The sequence below is a fragment of the Vanacampus margaritifer genome, chromosome 8 (assembly GCF_051991255.1).
Source record: "Vanacampus margaritifer isolate UIUO_Vmar chromosome 8, RoL_Vmar_1.0, whole genome shotgun sequence".
NCBI classification, from domain to species: Eukaryota; Metazoa; Chordata; class Actinopteri; order Syngnathiformes; family Syngnathidae; genus Vanacampus; species Vanacampus margaritifer.
The window spans coordinates 26628440-26645108 of NC_135439.1; positions in this window are offsets into that span (position 1 = coordinate 26628440).

Genomic DNA, 16669 nt, shown 5'->3' on the forward strand with positions numbered 1-16669 from the left:
AACAACGTTTAGTTTAGGTGTGTGAGCCAAAATGAACTTTTTATTGCTTTAAATGCGTTTTCAGCCTGATTGTGCACTTTAGGTGAAAATGTCAAAATCTTCAAAATGAGCATAAGCACGATGAAATTAATGCTGGAATCATCTTCAGGATGCTAGAATGCACTGAATACAGCAAAAATTTTGAGTCTACAACAATGAGTTTAGGTGTGAGAGCCAAAATGAACTTTTTATTGCTTTAAACGCGTTTTCAGCCCCTGATTGTACACTTAAGGTGAAAATGTCAAAATCTTAAAAATGAGCATAAGCACAATGAAATTAATGCTGGAATCATCTTCAGGATGCTAGAATACACTAAATACAGCAAAATATTTGAGTCTACAACGTTTAGTTTAGGTGTGAGAGCCAAAATGAACTTTTTATTGCTTTAAACGCGTTTTCAGCCCCTGATTGTACACTTAAGGTGAAAATGTCCAAATCTTCAAAATGAGCATAAGCACAATGAAATTAATGCTGGAATCATCTTCAGGATGCTAGAATACACTAAATACAGCAAAACTTTTGAGTCTACAACGTTTTGTTTAGGTGTGAGAGCCAAAATGAACTTTTTATTGCTTTAAATGCGTTTTCAGCCTGATTTTGCACTTTAGGTGAAAATGACAAAATCTTAAAAATGAGCATAATCACAATGGGGGCAGCACGGTGGCTGACTGGTTAGCACGTCCGCCTCCCAGTGCAGAGGACGTGAGATCGAGTCCGGGCTTCGGCCTTCCTGGGTGTAGTTTGCATGTTCACCCCGTGCTTGCGTGGGTTTTCACCGGGTACTCCGGTTTCCTCCCACATTCCAAAAACATGCATGGCAGGTTAATTGAACACTCCAAATTGTCCCTAGGTGTGAATGTGAGTGTGGTTGTTCGTCTCTGTGTGCCCTGCGATTGGCTGGCAACCAGTTCAGGGTGTACCCCGCCTACTGCCCGAAGCCAGCTGGGATAGGCTCCAGCACCCCCGCGACCCTTGTGAGGAAAAAAGCGGCCAAGAAAATGGATGGATGGATAATCACAATGAAATTAATGCTTGAATCATATTCAGGATGCTAGAATACACTAAATAAAGCAAAAATTTTGAGTCTACAACGTTTAGTTTAGGTGTGAGAGCCAAAATGAACTTTTATTGCTTTAAACGCGTTTTCAGCCCCTGATTGTACACTTTAGTTGAAAATGTCAAAATCTTAAAAATGAGCATAATCACAATGAAATTAATGCTTGAATCATCTTCAGGATGCTAGAATACACTAAATACAACAAAAATTTTGAGTCTACAACGTTTAGTTTAGGTGTGAGAGCCAAAATGAACTTTTTATTGCTTTAAACGCGTTTTCAGCCCCTGATTGTACACTTAAGGTGAAAATGTCAAAATCTTCAAAATGAGCATAAGCACAATGAAATTAATGCTGGAATCATCTTCAGGATGCTAGAATACACTAAATACAGCAAAAATTTTGAGTCTACAATGTTTAGTTTAGGTGTGAGAGCCAAAATGAACTTTTTATTGCTTTAAATGCGTTTTCAGCCTGATTGTGCACTTAAGGTGAAAATGTCAAAATCTTAAAAATGAGCATAAGCACAATGAAATTAATGCTGGAATCATCTTCAGGATGCTAGAATACACTAAACACAGCAAAAATTTTGAGTCTACAACGTTTAGTTTAGGTGTGAGAGCCAAAATGAACTTTTTATTGCTTTAAAAGCGTTTTCAGCCTGATTGTGCACTTTAGGTGAAAATGTCAAAATCTTCAAAATGAGCATAAGCACGATGAAATTAATGCTGGAATCATCTTCAGGATGCTAAAATACACTGAATACAGCAAAAATTTTGAGTCTACAACGTTTAGTTTAGGTGTGAGAGCCAAAATGAACTTTTTATTGCTTTAAACGCGTTTTCAGCCCCTGATTGTACACTTAAGGTGAAAATGTCAAAATCTTCAAAATGAGCATAAACACAATGAAATTAATGCTGGAATCATCTTCAGGATGCTAGAATACACTAAATACAGCAAAAATTTTGAGTCTACAATGTTTAGTTTAGGTGTGAGAGCCAAAATGAACTTTTTATTGCTTTAAATGCGTTTTCAGCCCCTGATTGTACACTTAAGGTGAAAATGTCAAAATCTTCAAAATGAGCATAAGCAACAATGAAATTAATGCTGGAATCATCTTCAGGATGCTAGAATACACTAAATACAGCAAAAATTTTGAGTCTACAATGTTTAGTTTAGGTGTGAGAGCCAAAATAAACTTGTTATTGCTTTAAATACGTTTTCAGCCTGATTGTGCACTTTAGGTGAAAATGTCAAAATCTTCAAAATGAGCATAAGCACAATGAAATTAATGCTGGAATCATCTTCAGGATGCTAGAATACACTAAATACAGCAAAAAATTTGAGTCTACAACGTTTAGTTTAGGTGTGAGAGCCAAAATGAACTTTTTATTGCTTTAAACGCGTTTTCAGCCCCTGATTGTACACTTAAGGTGAAAATGTCAAAATCTTCAAAATGAGCATAAGCACAATGAAATTAATGCTGGAATCATCTTCAGGATGCTAGAATACACTAAATACAGCAAAACTTTTGAGTCTACAACGTTTAGTTTAGGTGTGTGAGCCAAAATGAACTTTTTATTGCTTTAAATGCGTTTTCAGCCTGATTGTGCACCTTAGGTGAAAATGTCAAAATCTTCAAAATGAGCATAAGCACGATGAAATTAATGCTGGAATCATCTTCAGGATGCTAGAATGCACTGAATACAGCAAAAATTTTGAGTCTACAACGTTTAGTTTAGGTGTGAGAGCCAAAATGAACTTTTTATTGCTTTAAACGCGTTTTCAGCCCCTGATTGTACACTTAAGGTGAAAATGTCAAAATCTTAAAAATGAGCATAAGCACAATGAAATTAATGCTGGAATCATCTTCAGGATGCTAGAATACACTAAATACAGCAAAAATGTTGAGTCTACAACGTTTTGTTTAGGTGTGAGAGCCAAAATGAACTTTTTATTGCTTTAAATGCGTTTTCAGCCTGATTGTGCACTTTAGGTGAAAATGTCAAAATCTTCAAAATGAGCATAAGCACAATGAAATTAATGCTGGAATCATCTTCAGGATGCTAGAATACACTAAATACAGCAAAAAATTTGAGTCTACAACGTTTAGTTTAGGTGTGAGAGCCAAAATGAACTTTTTATTGCTTTAAACGCGTTTTCAGCCCCTGATTGTACACTTAAGGTGAAAATGTCAAAATCTTCAAAATGAGCATAAGCACAATGAAATTAATGCTGGAATCATCTTCAGGATGCTAGAATACACTAAATACAGCAAAACTTTTGAGTCTACAACGTTTTGTTTAGGTGTGAGAGCCAAAATGAACTTTTTATTGCTTTAAATGCGTTTTCAGCCTGATTGTGCACTTTAGGTGAAAATGTCAAAATCTTAAAAATGAGCATAATCACAATGAAATTAATGCTTGAATCATCTTCAGGATGCTAGAATACACTAAATACAGCAAAAATTTTGAGTCTACAACGTTTAGTTTAGGTGTGAGAGCCAAAATGAACTTTTTATTGCTTTAAACGCGTTTTCAGCCCCTGATTGTACACTTAAGGTGAAAATTTCAAAATCTCCAAAATGAGCATAAGCACAATGAAATTAATGCTGGAATCATCTTTAGGATGCTAGAATACACTAAATACAGCACAAATTTTGAGTCTACAACGTTTAGTTTAGGTGTGAGAGCCAAAATGAACTTTTTATGGCTTTAAATGCGTTTTCAGCCTGATTGTGCACTTTAGGTAAAAATGTCAAAATCTTCAAAATGAGCATAAGCACAATGAAATTAATGCTGGAATCATCTTCAGGATGCTAGAATACACTAAATACAGCAAAAATTTTGAGTCTACAACGTTTAGTTTAGGTGTGAGAGCCAAAATGAACTTTTTATTGCTTTAAACGCGTTTTCAGCCCCTGATTGTACACTTGACGTGAAAATGTCAAAATCTTCAAAATGAGCATAAGCACAATGAAATTAATGCTGGAATCATCTTCAGGATGCTAGAATACACTAAATACAGCAAAACTTTTGAGTCTACAACGTTTAGTTTAGGTGTGTGAGCCAAAATTAACTTTTTATTGCTTTAAATGCGTTTTCAGCCTGATTGTGCACTTTAGGTGAAAATGTCAAAATCTTCAAAATGAGCATAAGCACGATGAAATTAATGCTGGAATCATCTTCAGGATGCTAGAATGCACTGAATACAGCAAAAATTTTGAGTCTACAACAATTAGTTTAGGTGTGAGAGCCAAAATGAACTTTTTATTGCTTTAAACGCGTTTTCAGCCCCTGATTGTACACTTAAGGTGAAAATGTCAAAATCTTAAAAATGAGCATAAGCACAGTGAAATTAATGCTGGAATCATATTCAGGATGCTAGAATACACTAAATACAGCAAAAATGTTGAGTCTACAACGTTTTGTTTAGGTGTGAGAGCCAAAATGAACTTTTTATTGCTTTAAATGCGTTTTCAGCCTGATTGTGCACTTTAGGTGAAAATGTCAAAATCTTCAAAATGGCATAAGCACAATGAAATTAATGTTGGAATCATCTTCAGGATGCTAGAATACACTAAATACAGCAAAAAATTTGAGTCTACAACGTTTAGTTTAGGTGTGAGAGCCAAAATGAACTTTTTATTGCTTTAAACGCGTTTTCAGCCCCTGATTGTACACTTAAGGTGAAAATGTCAAAATCTTCAAAATGAGCATAAGCACAATGAAATTAATGCTGGAATCATCTTCAGGATGCTAGAATACACTAAATACAGCAAAACTTTTGAGTCTACAACGTTTTGTTTAGGTGTGAGAGCCAAAATGAACTTTTTATTGCTTTAAATGCGTTTTCAGCCTGATTGTGCACTTTAGGTGAAAATGTCAAAATCTTAAAAATGAGCATAATCACAATGAAATTAATGCTTGAATCATCTTCAGGATGCTAGAATACACTAAATACAGCAAAAATTTTGAGTCTACAACGTTTAGTTTAGGTGTGAGAGCCAAAATGAACTTTTTATTGCTTTAAACGCGTTTTCAGCCCCTGATTGTACACTTAAGGTGAAAATTTCAAAATCTCCAAAATGCGCATAAGCACAATGAAATTAATGCTGGAATCATCTTTAGGATGCTAGAATACACTAAATACAGCACAAATTTTGAGTCTACAACGTTTAGTTTAGGTGTGAGAGCCAAAATGAACTTTTTATGGCTTTAAATGCGTTTTCAGCCTGATTGTGCACTTTAGGTAAAAATGTCAAAATCTTCAAAATGAGCATAAGCACAATGAAATTAATGCTGGAATCATCTTCAGGATGCTAGAATACACTAAATACAGCAAAAATTTTGAGTCTACAACGTTTAGTTTAGGTGTGAGAGCCAAAATGAACTTTTTATTGCTTTAAACGCGTTTTCAGCCCCTGATTGTACACTTGACGTGAAAATGTCAAAATCTTCAAAATGAGCATAAGCACAATGAAATTAATGCTGGAATCATCTTCAGGATGCTAGAATACACTAAATACAGCAAAACTTTTGAGTCTACAACGTTTAGTTTAGGTGTGTGAGCCAAAATTAACTTTTTATTGCTTTAAATGCGTTTTCAGCCTGATTGTGCACTTTAGGTGAAAATGTCAAAATCTTCAAAATGAGCATAAGCACGATGAAATTAATGCTGGAATCATCTTCAGGATGCTAGAATGCACTGAATACAGCAAAAATTTTGAGTCTACAACAATTAGTTTAGGTGTGAGAGCCAAAATGAACTTTTTATTGCTTTAAACGCGTTTTCAGCCCCTGATTGTACACTTAAGGTGAAAATGTCAAAATCTTAAAAATGAGCATAAGCACAATGAAATTAATGCTGGAATCATATTCAGGATGCTAGAATACACTAAATACAGCAAAAATGTTGAGTCTACAACGTTTTGTTTAGGTGTGAGAGCCAAAATGAACTTTTTATTGCTTTAAATGCGTTTTCAGCCTGATTGTGCACTTTAGGTGAAAATGTCAAAATCTTCAAAATGGCATAAGCACAATGAAATTAATGTTGGAATCATCTTCAGGATGCTAGAATACACTAAATACAGCAAAAAATTTGAGTCTACAACGTTTAGTTTAGGTGTGAGAGCCAAAATGAACTTTTTATTGCTTTAAACGCGTTTTCAGCCCCTGATTGTACACTTAAGGTGAAAATGTCAAAATCTTAAAAATGAGCGTAAGCACAATGAAATTAATGCTGGAATCATCTTCAGGATGCTAGAATACACTAAATACAGCAAAACTTTTGAGTCTACAACGTTTTGTTTAGGTGTGAGAGCCAAAATGAACTTTTTATTGCTTTAAATGCGTTTTCAGCCTGATTTTGCACTTTAGGTGAAAATGACAAAATCTTAAAAATGAGCATAATCACAATGAAATTAATGCTTGAATCATATTCAGGATGCTAGAATACACTAAATACAGCAAAAATTTTGAGTCTACAACGTTTAGTTTAGGTGTGAGAGCCAAAATGAACTTTTATTGCTTTAAACGCGTTTTCAGCCCCTGATTGTACACTTTAGGTGAAAATGTCAAAATCTTAAAAATGAGCATAATCACAATGAAATTAATGCTTGAATCATCTTCAGGATGCTAGAATACACTAAATACAGCAAAAATTTTGAGTCTACAATGTTTAGTTTAGGTGTGAGAGCCAAAATGAACTTTTTATTGCTTTAAATGCGTTTTCAGCCTGATTGTGCACTTAAGGTGAAAATGTCAAAATCTTAAAAATGAGCATAAGCACAATGAAATTAATGCTGGAATCATCTTCAGGATGCTAAAATACACTGAATACAGCAAAAAATTTGAGTCTACAACGTTTAGTTTAGGTGTGAGAGCCAAAATGAACTTTTTATTGCTTTATACGCGTTTTCAGCCCCTGATTGTACACTTAAGGTGAAAATGTCAAAATCTTCAAAATGAGCATAAGCACAATGAAATTAATGCTGGAATCATCTTCAGGATGCTAGAATACACTAAATACAGCAAAAATGTTGAGTCTACAACGTTTTGTTTAGGTGTGAGAGCCAAAATAAACGTTTTATTGCTTTAAATGCGTTTTCAGCCTGATTGTGCACTTTAGGTCAAAATGTCAAAATCTTAAAAATGAGCATAATCACAATGAAATTAATGCTTGAATCATCTTCAGGATGCTAGAATACACTAAATACAACAAAAATTTTGAGTCTACAACGTTTAGTTTAGGTGTGAGAGCCAAAATGAACTTTTTATTGCTTTAAACGCGTTTTCAGCCCCTGATTGTACACTTAAGGTGAAAATGTCAAAATCTTCAAAATGAGCATAAGCACAATGAAATTAATGCTGGAATCATCTTCAGGATGCTAGAATACACTAAATACAGCAAAAATTTTGAGTCTACAACGTTTAGTTTAGGTGTGAGAGCCAAAATGAACTTTTTATGGCTTTAAATGCGTTTTCAGCCTGATTGTGCACTTTAGGTAAAAATGTCAAAATCTTCAAAATGAGCATAAGCACAATGAAATTAATGCTGGAATCATCTTCAGGATGCTAGAATACACTAAATACAGCAAAAAATTTGAGTCTACAACGTTTAGTTTAGGTTTGAGAGCCAAAATGAACTTTTTATGGCTTTAAATGCGTTTTCAGCCTGATTGTGCACTTTAGGTAAAAATGTCAAAATCTTCAAAATGAGCATAAGCACAATGAAATTAATGCTGGAATCATCTTCAGGATGCTAGAATACACTAAATACAGCAAAAATTTTGAGTCTACAGCGTTTAGTTTAGGTGTGAGAGCCAAAATGAACTTTTTATGGCTTTAAATGCGTTTTCAGCCCCTGATTGTACACGTTAGGTGAAAATGTCAAAATCTTCAAAATGAGCATAAGCATGATGAAATTAATGCTGGAATCATCTTCAGGATGCTAGAATACACTAAATACAACAATTTTTTTGAGTCTACAACGTTTAGTTTAGTTGTGAGAGCCAAAATGAACTTTTTATTGCTTTAAACGCGTTTTCAGCCCCTGATTGTACACTTAAGGTGAAAATGTCAAAATCTCCAAAATGAGCATAAGCACAATGAAATTAATGCTGGAATCATCTTCAGGATGCTAGAATACACTAAATACAGCAAAAATTTTGAGTCTACAACGTTTAATTTAGGTGTGAGAGCCAAAATGAACTTTTTATGGCTTTAAATGCGTTTTCAGCCTGATTGTGCACTTTAGGTAAAAATGTCAAAATCTTCAAAATGAGCATAAGCACAATGAAATTAATGCTGAAATCATCTTCAGGATGCTAGAATACACTGAATACAGCAAAAATTTTGAGTCTACAACGTTTAGTTTAGGTGTGAGAGCCAAAATTAACTTTTTATTGCTTTAAAAGCGTTTTCAGCCCCTGATTGTACACTTAAGGTGAAAATGTCAAAATCTTCAAAATGAGCATAAGCACAATGAAATTAATGCTGGAATCATCTTCAAGATGCTAGAATACACTAAATACAGCAAAAATGTTGAGTCTACAACGTTTTGTTTAGGTGTGAGAGCCAAAATAAACTTTTTATTGCTTTAAATGCGTTTTCAGCCTGATTGTGCACTTTAGGTGAAAATGTCCATCCATCCATTTTCTTGACCGCTTTTCCTCACAAGGGTCGCGGGGGTGCTGGAGCCTATCCCAGCTGGCTTCGGGCAGTAGGCAGGGTACACCCTGAACTGGTTGCCAGCCAATCACAGGGCACACAGAGACAAACAACCATACTCACAATCACACCTATGTACAATGTGGAGTGTTCAATTAACCTACCATGCATGTCTTTGGAATGTGGGAGGAAACCGGAGTACCCGGTGAAAACCCACACAAGCACGGGGAGAACATGCAAACTCCACCCAGGAAGGCCGAAGCCCGGACTCGATCTCACGTCCTCAGCACTGGGAGGCGGACGTGCTAACCAGTCAGCCACCGTGCTGCCCGTGAAAATGTCAAAATCTTAAAAATGAGCATAAGCACAATGAAATTAATGCTGGAATCATCTTCAGGATGCTAGAATACACTAAATACAGCAAAAATTTTGAGTCTACAACGTTTAGTTTAGGTGTGAGAGCCAAAATGAACTTTTTATGGCTTTAAATGCGTTTTCAGCCTGATTGTGCACTTTAGGTAAAAATGTCAAAATCTTCAAAATGAGCATAAGCACAATGAAATTAATGCTGGAATCATCTTCAGGATGCTAGAATACACTAAATACAGCAAAAATTTTGAGTCTATAACGTTTAGTTTAGGTGTGAGAGCCAAAATGAACTTTTTATTGCTTTAAACGCGTTTTCAGCCCCTGATTGTACACTTAAGGTGAAAATGTCAAAATCTTCAAAATGAGCATAAGCACAATGAAATTAATGCTGGAATCATCTTCAGGATGCTAGAATACACTGAATCCAGCAAAAATTTTGAGTCTACAACGTTTAGTTTAGGTGTGAGAGCCAAAATGAACTTTTTATTGTTTTAAACGCGTTTTCAGCCCCTGATTGTACACTTAAGGTGAAAATGTCAAAATCTTAAAAATGGGCATAAGCACAATGAAATTAATGCTGGAATCATCTTCAGGATGCTAGAATACACTAAATACAGCAAAAATTTTGAGTCTACAACGTTTAGTTTAGGTGTGAGAGCCAAAATGAACTTTTTATTGCTTTAAACGCGTTTTCAGCCTGATTTTGCACTTTAGGTGAAAATGACAAAATCTTAAAAATGAGCATAATCACAATGAAATTAATGCTTGAATCATCTTCAGGATGCTAGAATACACTAAATACAGCAAAAAATTTGAGTCTACAACGTTTAGTTTAGGTGTGAGAGCCAAAATGAACTTTTTATTGCTTTAAACGCGTTTTCAGCCCCTGATTGTACACTTAAGGTGAAAATGTCCAAATCTTCAAAATGAGCATAAGCACAATGAAATTAATGCTGGAATCATCTTCAGGATGCTAGAATACACTAAATACAGCAAAACTTTTGAGTCTACAACGTTTTGTTTAGGTGTGAGAGCCAAAATGAACTTTTTATTGCTTTAAATGCGTTTTCAGCCTGATTTTGCACTTTAGGTGAAAATGAAAAAATCTTAAAAATGAGCATAATCACAATGAAATTAATGCTTGAATCATCTTCAGGATGCTAGAATACACTAAATACAACAAAAATTTTGAGTCTACAACGTTTAGTTTAGGTGTGAGAGCCAAAATGAACTTTTTATTGCTTTAAACGCGTTTTCAGCCCCTGATTGTACACTTAAGGTGAAAATGTCAAAATCTTCAAAATGAGCATAAGCACAATGAAATTAATGCTGGAATCATCTTCAGGATGCTAGAATACACTAAATATAGCAAAAATTTTGAGTCTACAACGTTTAGTTTAGGTGTGAGAGCCAAAATGAACTTTTTATTGCTTTAAACGCGTTTTCAGCCCCTGATTGTACACTTAAGGTGAAAATGTCAAAATCTTCAAAATGAGCATAAGCACAATGAAATTAATGCTGGAATCATCTTCAGGATGCTAGAATACACTAAATACAGCAAAAATTTTAAGTCTACAACGTTTTGTTTAGGTGTGAGAGCCAAAATGAACTTTTTATTGCTTTAAATGCGTTTTCAGCCTGATTGTGCACTTTAGGTGAAAATGTCAAAATCTTCAAAATGAGCATAAGCACAATGAAATTAATGCTGGAATCATCTTCAGGATGCTAGAATACACTAAATACAGCAAAAAATTTGAGTCTACAACGTTTAGTTTAGGTGTGAGAGCCAAAATGAACTTTTTATTGCTTTAAACGCGTTTTCAGCCCCTGATTGTACACTTAAGGTGAAAATGTCAAAATCTCGGAAATGAGCATAAGCACAATGAAATTAATGCTGGAATCATCTTCAGGATGCTAGAATACACTAAATACAGCAAAAATTTTGAGTCTATAACGTTTAGTTTAGGTGTGAGAGCCAAAATGAACTTTTTATTGCTTTAAACGCGTTTTCAGCCCCTGATTGTACACTTAAGGTGAAAATGTCAAAATCTTCAAAATGAGCATAAGCACAATGAAATTAATGCTGGAATCATCTTCAGGATGCTAGAATACACTGAATACAGCAAAAATTTTGAGTCTACAACGTTTAGTTTAGGTGTGAGAGCCAAAATGAACTTTTTATTGTTTTAAACGCGTTTTCAGCCCCTGATTGTACACTTAAGGTGAAAATGTCAAAATCTTAAAAATGGGCATAAGCACAATTAAATTAATGCTGGAATCATCTTCAGGATGCTAGAATACACTAAATACAGCAAAAATTTTGAGTCTACAACATTTAGTTTAGGTGTGAGAGCCAAAATGAACTTTTTATTGCTTTAAACGCGTTTTCAGCCTGATTTTGCACTTTAGGTGAAAATGACAAAATCTTAAAAATGAGCATAATCACAATGAAATTAATGCTTGAATCATCTTCAGGATGCTAGAATACACTAAATACAACAAAAATTTTGAGTCTACAACGTTTAGTTTAGGTGTGAGAGCCAAAATGAACTTTTTATTGCTTTAAACGCGTTTTCAGGCCCTGATTGTACACTTAAGGTGAAAATGTCAAAATCTTCAAAATGAGCATAAGCACAATGAAATTAATGCTGGAATCATCTTCAGGATGCTAGAATACACTAAATATAGCAAAAATTTTGAGTCTACAACGTTTAGTTTAGGTGTGAGAGCCAAAATGAACTTTTTATTGCTTTAAACGCGTTTTCAGCCCCTGATTGTACACTTAAGGTGAAAATGTCAAAATCTTCAAAATGAGCATAAGCACAATGAAATTAATGCTGGAATCATCTTCAGGATGCTAGAATACACTAAATATAGCAAAAATTTTGAGTCTACAACGTTTAGTTTAGGTGTGAGAGCCAAAATGAACTTTTTATTGCTTTAAACGCGTTTTCAGCCCCTGATTGTACACTTAAGGTGAAAATGTCAAAATCTTCAAAATGAGCATAAGCACAATGAAATTAATGCTGGAATCATCTTCAGGATGCTAGAATACACTAAATACAGCAAAAATTTTGAGTCTACAACGTTTAGTTTAGGTGTGAGAGCCAAAATGAACTTTTTATTGCTTTAAACGCGTTTTCAGCCCCTGATTGTACACTTAAGGTGAAAATGTCAAAATCTTCAAAATGAGCATAAGCACAATGAAATTAATGCTGGAATCATCTTCAGGATGCTAGAATACACTAAATACAGCAAAAATTTTGAGTCTACAATGTTTAGTTTAGGTGTGAGAGCCAAAATGAACTTTTTATTGCTTTAAATGCGTTTTCAGCCTGATTGTGCACTTAAGGTGAAAATGTCAAAATCTTAAAAATGAGCATAAGCACAATGAAATTAATGCTGGAATCATCTTCAGGATGCTAGAATACACTAAATACAGCAAAAATTTTGAGTCTACAACGTTTAGTTTAGGTGTGTGAGCCAAAATGAACTTTTTATTGCTTTAAATGCGTTTTCAGCCTGATTGTGCACTTTAGGTGAAAATGTCAAAATCTTCAAAATGAGCATAAGCACGATGAAATTAATGCTGGAATCATCTTCAGGATGCTAAAATACACTGAATACAGCAAAAATTTTGAGTCTACGACGTTTAGTTTGGGTGTGAGACCCAAAATGAACTTTTTATTGCTTTAAACGCGTTTTCAGCCCCTGATTGTACACTTAAGGTGAAAATGTCAAAATCTTCAAAATGAGCATAAGCACAATGAAATTAATGCTGGAATCATCTTCAGGATGCTAGAATACACTAAATACAGCAAAAATTTTGAGTCTACAATGTTTAGTTTAGGTGTGAGAGCCAAAATGAACTTTTTATTGCTTTAAATGCGTTTTCAGCCTGATTGTGCACTTAAGGTGAAAATGTCAAAATCTTAAAAATGAGCATAAGCACAATGAAATTAATGCTGGAATCATCTTCAGGATGCTAGAATACACTAAACACAGCAAAAATTTTGAGTCTACAACGTTTAGTTTAGGTGTGAGAGCCAAAATGAACTTTTTATTGCTTTAAAAGCGTTTTCAGCCTGATTGTGCACTTTAGGTGAAAATGTCAAAATCTTCAAAATGAGCATAAACACAATGAAATTAATGCTGGAATCATCTTCAGGATGCTAGAATACTTTAAATACAGCAAAAATTTTGAGTCTACAATGTTTAGTTTAGGTGTGAGAGCCAAAATGAACTTTTTATTGCTTTAAATGCGTTTTCAGCCCCTGATTGTACACTTAAGGTGAAAATGTCAAAATCTTCAAAATGAGCATAAGCAACAATGAAATTAATGCTGGAATCATCTTCAGGATGCTAGAATACACTAAATACAGCAAAAATTTTGAGTCTACAATGTTTAGTTTAGGTGTGAGAGCCAAAATAAACTTGTTATTGCTTTAAATACGTTTTCAGCCTGATTGTGCACTTTAGGTGAAAATGTCAAAATCTTCAAAATGAGCATAAGCACAATGAAATTAATGCTGGAATCATCTTCAGGATGCTAGAATACACTAAATACAGCAAAAAATTTGAGTCTACAACGTTTAGTTTAGGTGTGAGAGCCAAAATGAACTTTTTATTCCTTTAAACGCGTTTTCAGCCCCTGATTGTACACTTAAGGTGAAAATGTCCAAATCTTCAAAATGAGCATAAGCACAATGAAATTAATGCTGGAATCATCTTCAGGATGCTAGAATACACTAAATACAGCAAAACTTTTGAGTCTACAACGTTTAGTTTAGGTGTGTGAGCCAAAATGAACTTTTTATTGCTTTAAATGCGTTTTCAGCCTGATTGTGCACCTTAGGTGAAAATGTCAAAATCTTCTAAATGAGCATAAGCACGATGAAATTAATGCTGGAATCATCTTCAGGATGCTAGAATGCACTGAATACAGCAAAAATTTTGAGTCTACAACGTTTAGTTTAGGTGTGAGAGCCAAAATGAACTTTTTATTGCTTTAAACGCGTTTTCAGCCCCTGATTGTACACTTAAGGTGAAAATGTCCAAATCTTCAAAATGAGCATAAGCACAATGAAATTAATGCTGGAATCATCTTCAGGATGCTAGAATACACTAAATACAGCAAAAATTTTGAGTCTACAACGTTTTGTTTAGGTGTGAGAGCCAAAATGAACTTTTTATTGCTTTAAATGCGTTTTCAGCCTGATTGTGCACTTTAGGTGAAAATGTCAAAATCTTCAAAATGAGCATAAGCACAATGAAATTAATGCTGGAATCATCTTCAGGATGCTAGAATACACTAAATACAGCAAAAAATTTGAGTCTACAACGTTTAGTTTAGGTGTGAGAGCCAAAATGAACTTTTTATTGCTTTAAACGCGTTTTCAGCCCCTGATTGTACACTTAAGGTGAAAATGTCAAAATCTCGGAAATGAGCATAAGCACAATGAAATTAATGCTGGAATCATCTTCAGGATGCTAGAATACACTAAATACAGCAAAAATTTTGAGTCTACAACGTTTAGTTTAGGTGTGAGAGCCAAAATGAACTTTTTATGGCTTTAAATGCGTTTTCAGCCTGATTGTGCACTTTAGGTAAAAATGTCAAAATCTTCAAAATGAGCATAAGCACAATGAAATTAATGCTGGAATCATCTTCAGGATGCTAGAATACACTAAATACAGCAAAAATTTTGAGTCTATAACGTTTAGTTTAGGTGTGAGAGCCAAAATGAACTTTTTATTGCTTTAAACGCGTTTTCAGCCCCTGATTGTACACTTAAGGTGAAAATGTCAAAATCTTCAAAATGAGCAAAAGCACAATGAAATTAATGCTGGAATCATCTTCAGGATGCTAGAATACACTGAATACAGCAAAAATTTTGAGTCTACAACGTTTAGTTTAGGTGTGAGAGCCAAAATGAACTTTTTATTGTTTTAAACGCGTTTTCAGCCCCTGATTGTACACTTAAGGTGAAAATGTCAAAATCTTAAAAATGGGCATAAGCACAATGAAATTAATGCTGGAATCATCTTCAGGATGCTAGAATACACTAAATACAGCAAAAATTTTGAGTCTACAACATTTAGTTTAGGTGTGAGAGCCAAAATGAACTTTTTATTGCTTTAAACGCGTTTTCAGCCTGATTTTGCACTTTAGGTGAAAATGACAAAATCTTAAAAATGAGCATAATCACAATGAAATTAATGCTTGAATCATCTTCAGGATGCTAGAATACACTAAATACAGCAAAAAATTTGAGTCTACAACGTTTAGTTTAGGTGTGAGAGCCAAAATGAACTTTTTATTGCTTTAAACGCGTTTTCAGCCCCTGATTGTACACTTAAGGTGAAAATGTCCAAATCTTCAAAATGAGCATAAGCACAATGAAATTAATGCTGGAATCATCTTCAGGATGCTAGAATACACTAAATACAGCAAAACTTTTGAGTCTACAACGTTTTGTTTAGGTGTGAGAGCCAAAATGAACTTTTTATTGCTTTAAATGCGTTTTCAGCCTGATTTTGCACTTTAGGTGAAAATGACAAAATCTTAAAAATGAGCATAATCACAATGAAATTAATGCTTGAATCATCTTCAGGATGCTAGAATGCACTGAATACAGCAAAAATTTTGAGTCTACAACGTTTAGTTTAGGTGTGAGAGCCAAAATGAACTTTTTATTGCTTTAAACGCGTTTTCAGCCCCTGATTGTACACTTAAGGTGAAAATGTCCAAATCTTCAAAATGAGCATAAGCACAATGAAATTAATGCTGGAATCATCTTCAGGATGCTAGAATACACTAAATACAGCAAAAATGTTGAGTCTACAACGTTTTGTTTAGGTGTGAGAGCCAAAATGAACTTTTTATTGCTTTAAATGCGTTTTCAGCCTGATTGTGCACTTTAGGTGAAAATGTCAAAATCTTCAAAATGAGCATAAGCACAATGAAATTAATGCTGGAATCATCTTCAGGATGCTAGAATACACTAAATACAGCAAAAAATTTGAGTCTACAACGTTTAGTTTAGGTGTGAGAGCCAAAATGAACTTTTTATTGCTTTAAACGCGTTTTCAGCCCCTGATTGTACACTTAAGGTGAAAATGTCAAAATCTTCAAAATGAGCATAAGCACAATGAAATTAATGCTGGAATCATCTTCAGGATGCTAGAATACACTAAATACAGCAAAACTTTTGAGTCTACAACGTTTTGTTTAGGTGTGAGAGCCAAAATGAACTTTTTATTGCTTTAAATGCGTTTTCAGCCTGATTGTGCACTTTAGGTGAAAATGTCAAAATCTTAAAAATGAGCATAATCACAATGAAATTAATGCTTGAATCATCTTCAGGATGCTAGAATACACTAAATACAGCAAAAATTTTGAGTCTACAACGTTTAGTTTAGGTGTGAGAGCCAAAATGAACTTTTTATTGCTTTAAACGCGTTTTCAGCCCCTGATTGTACACTTAAGGTGAAAATTTCAAAATCTCCAAAATGAGCATAAGCACAATGAAATTAA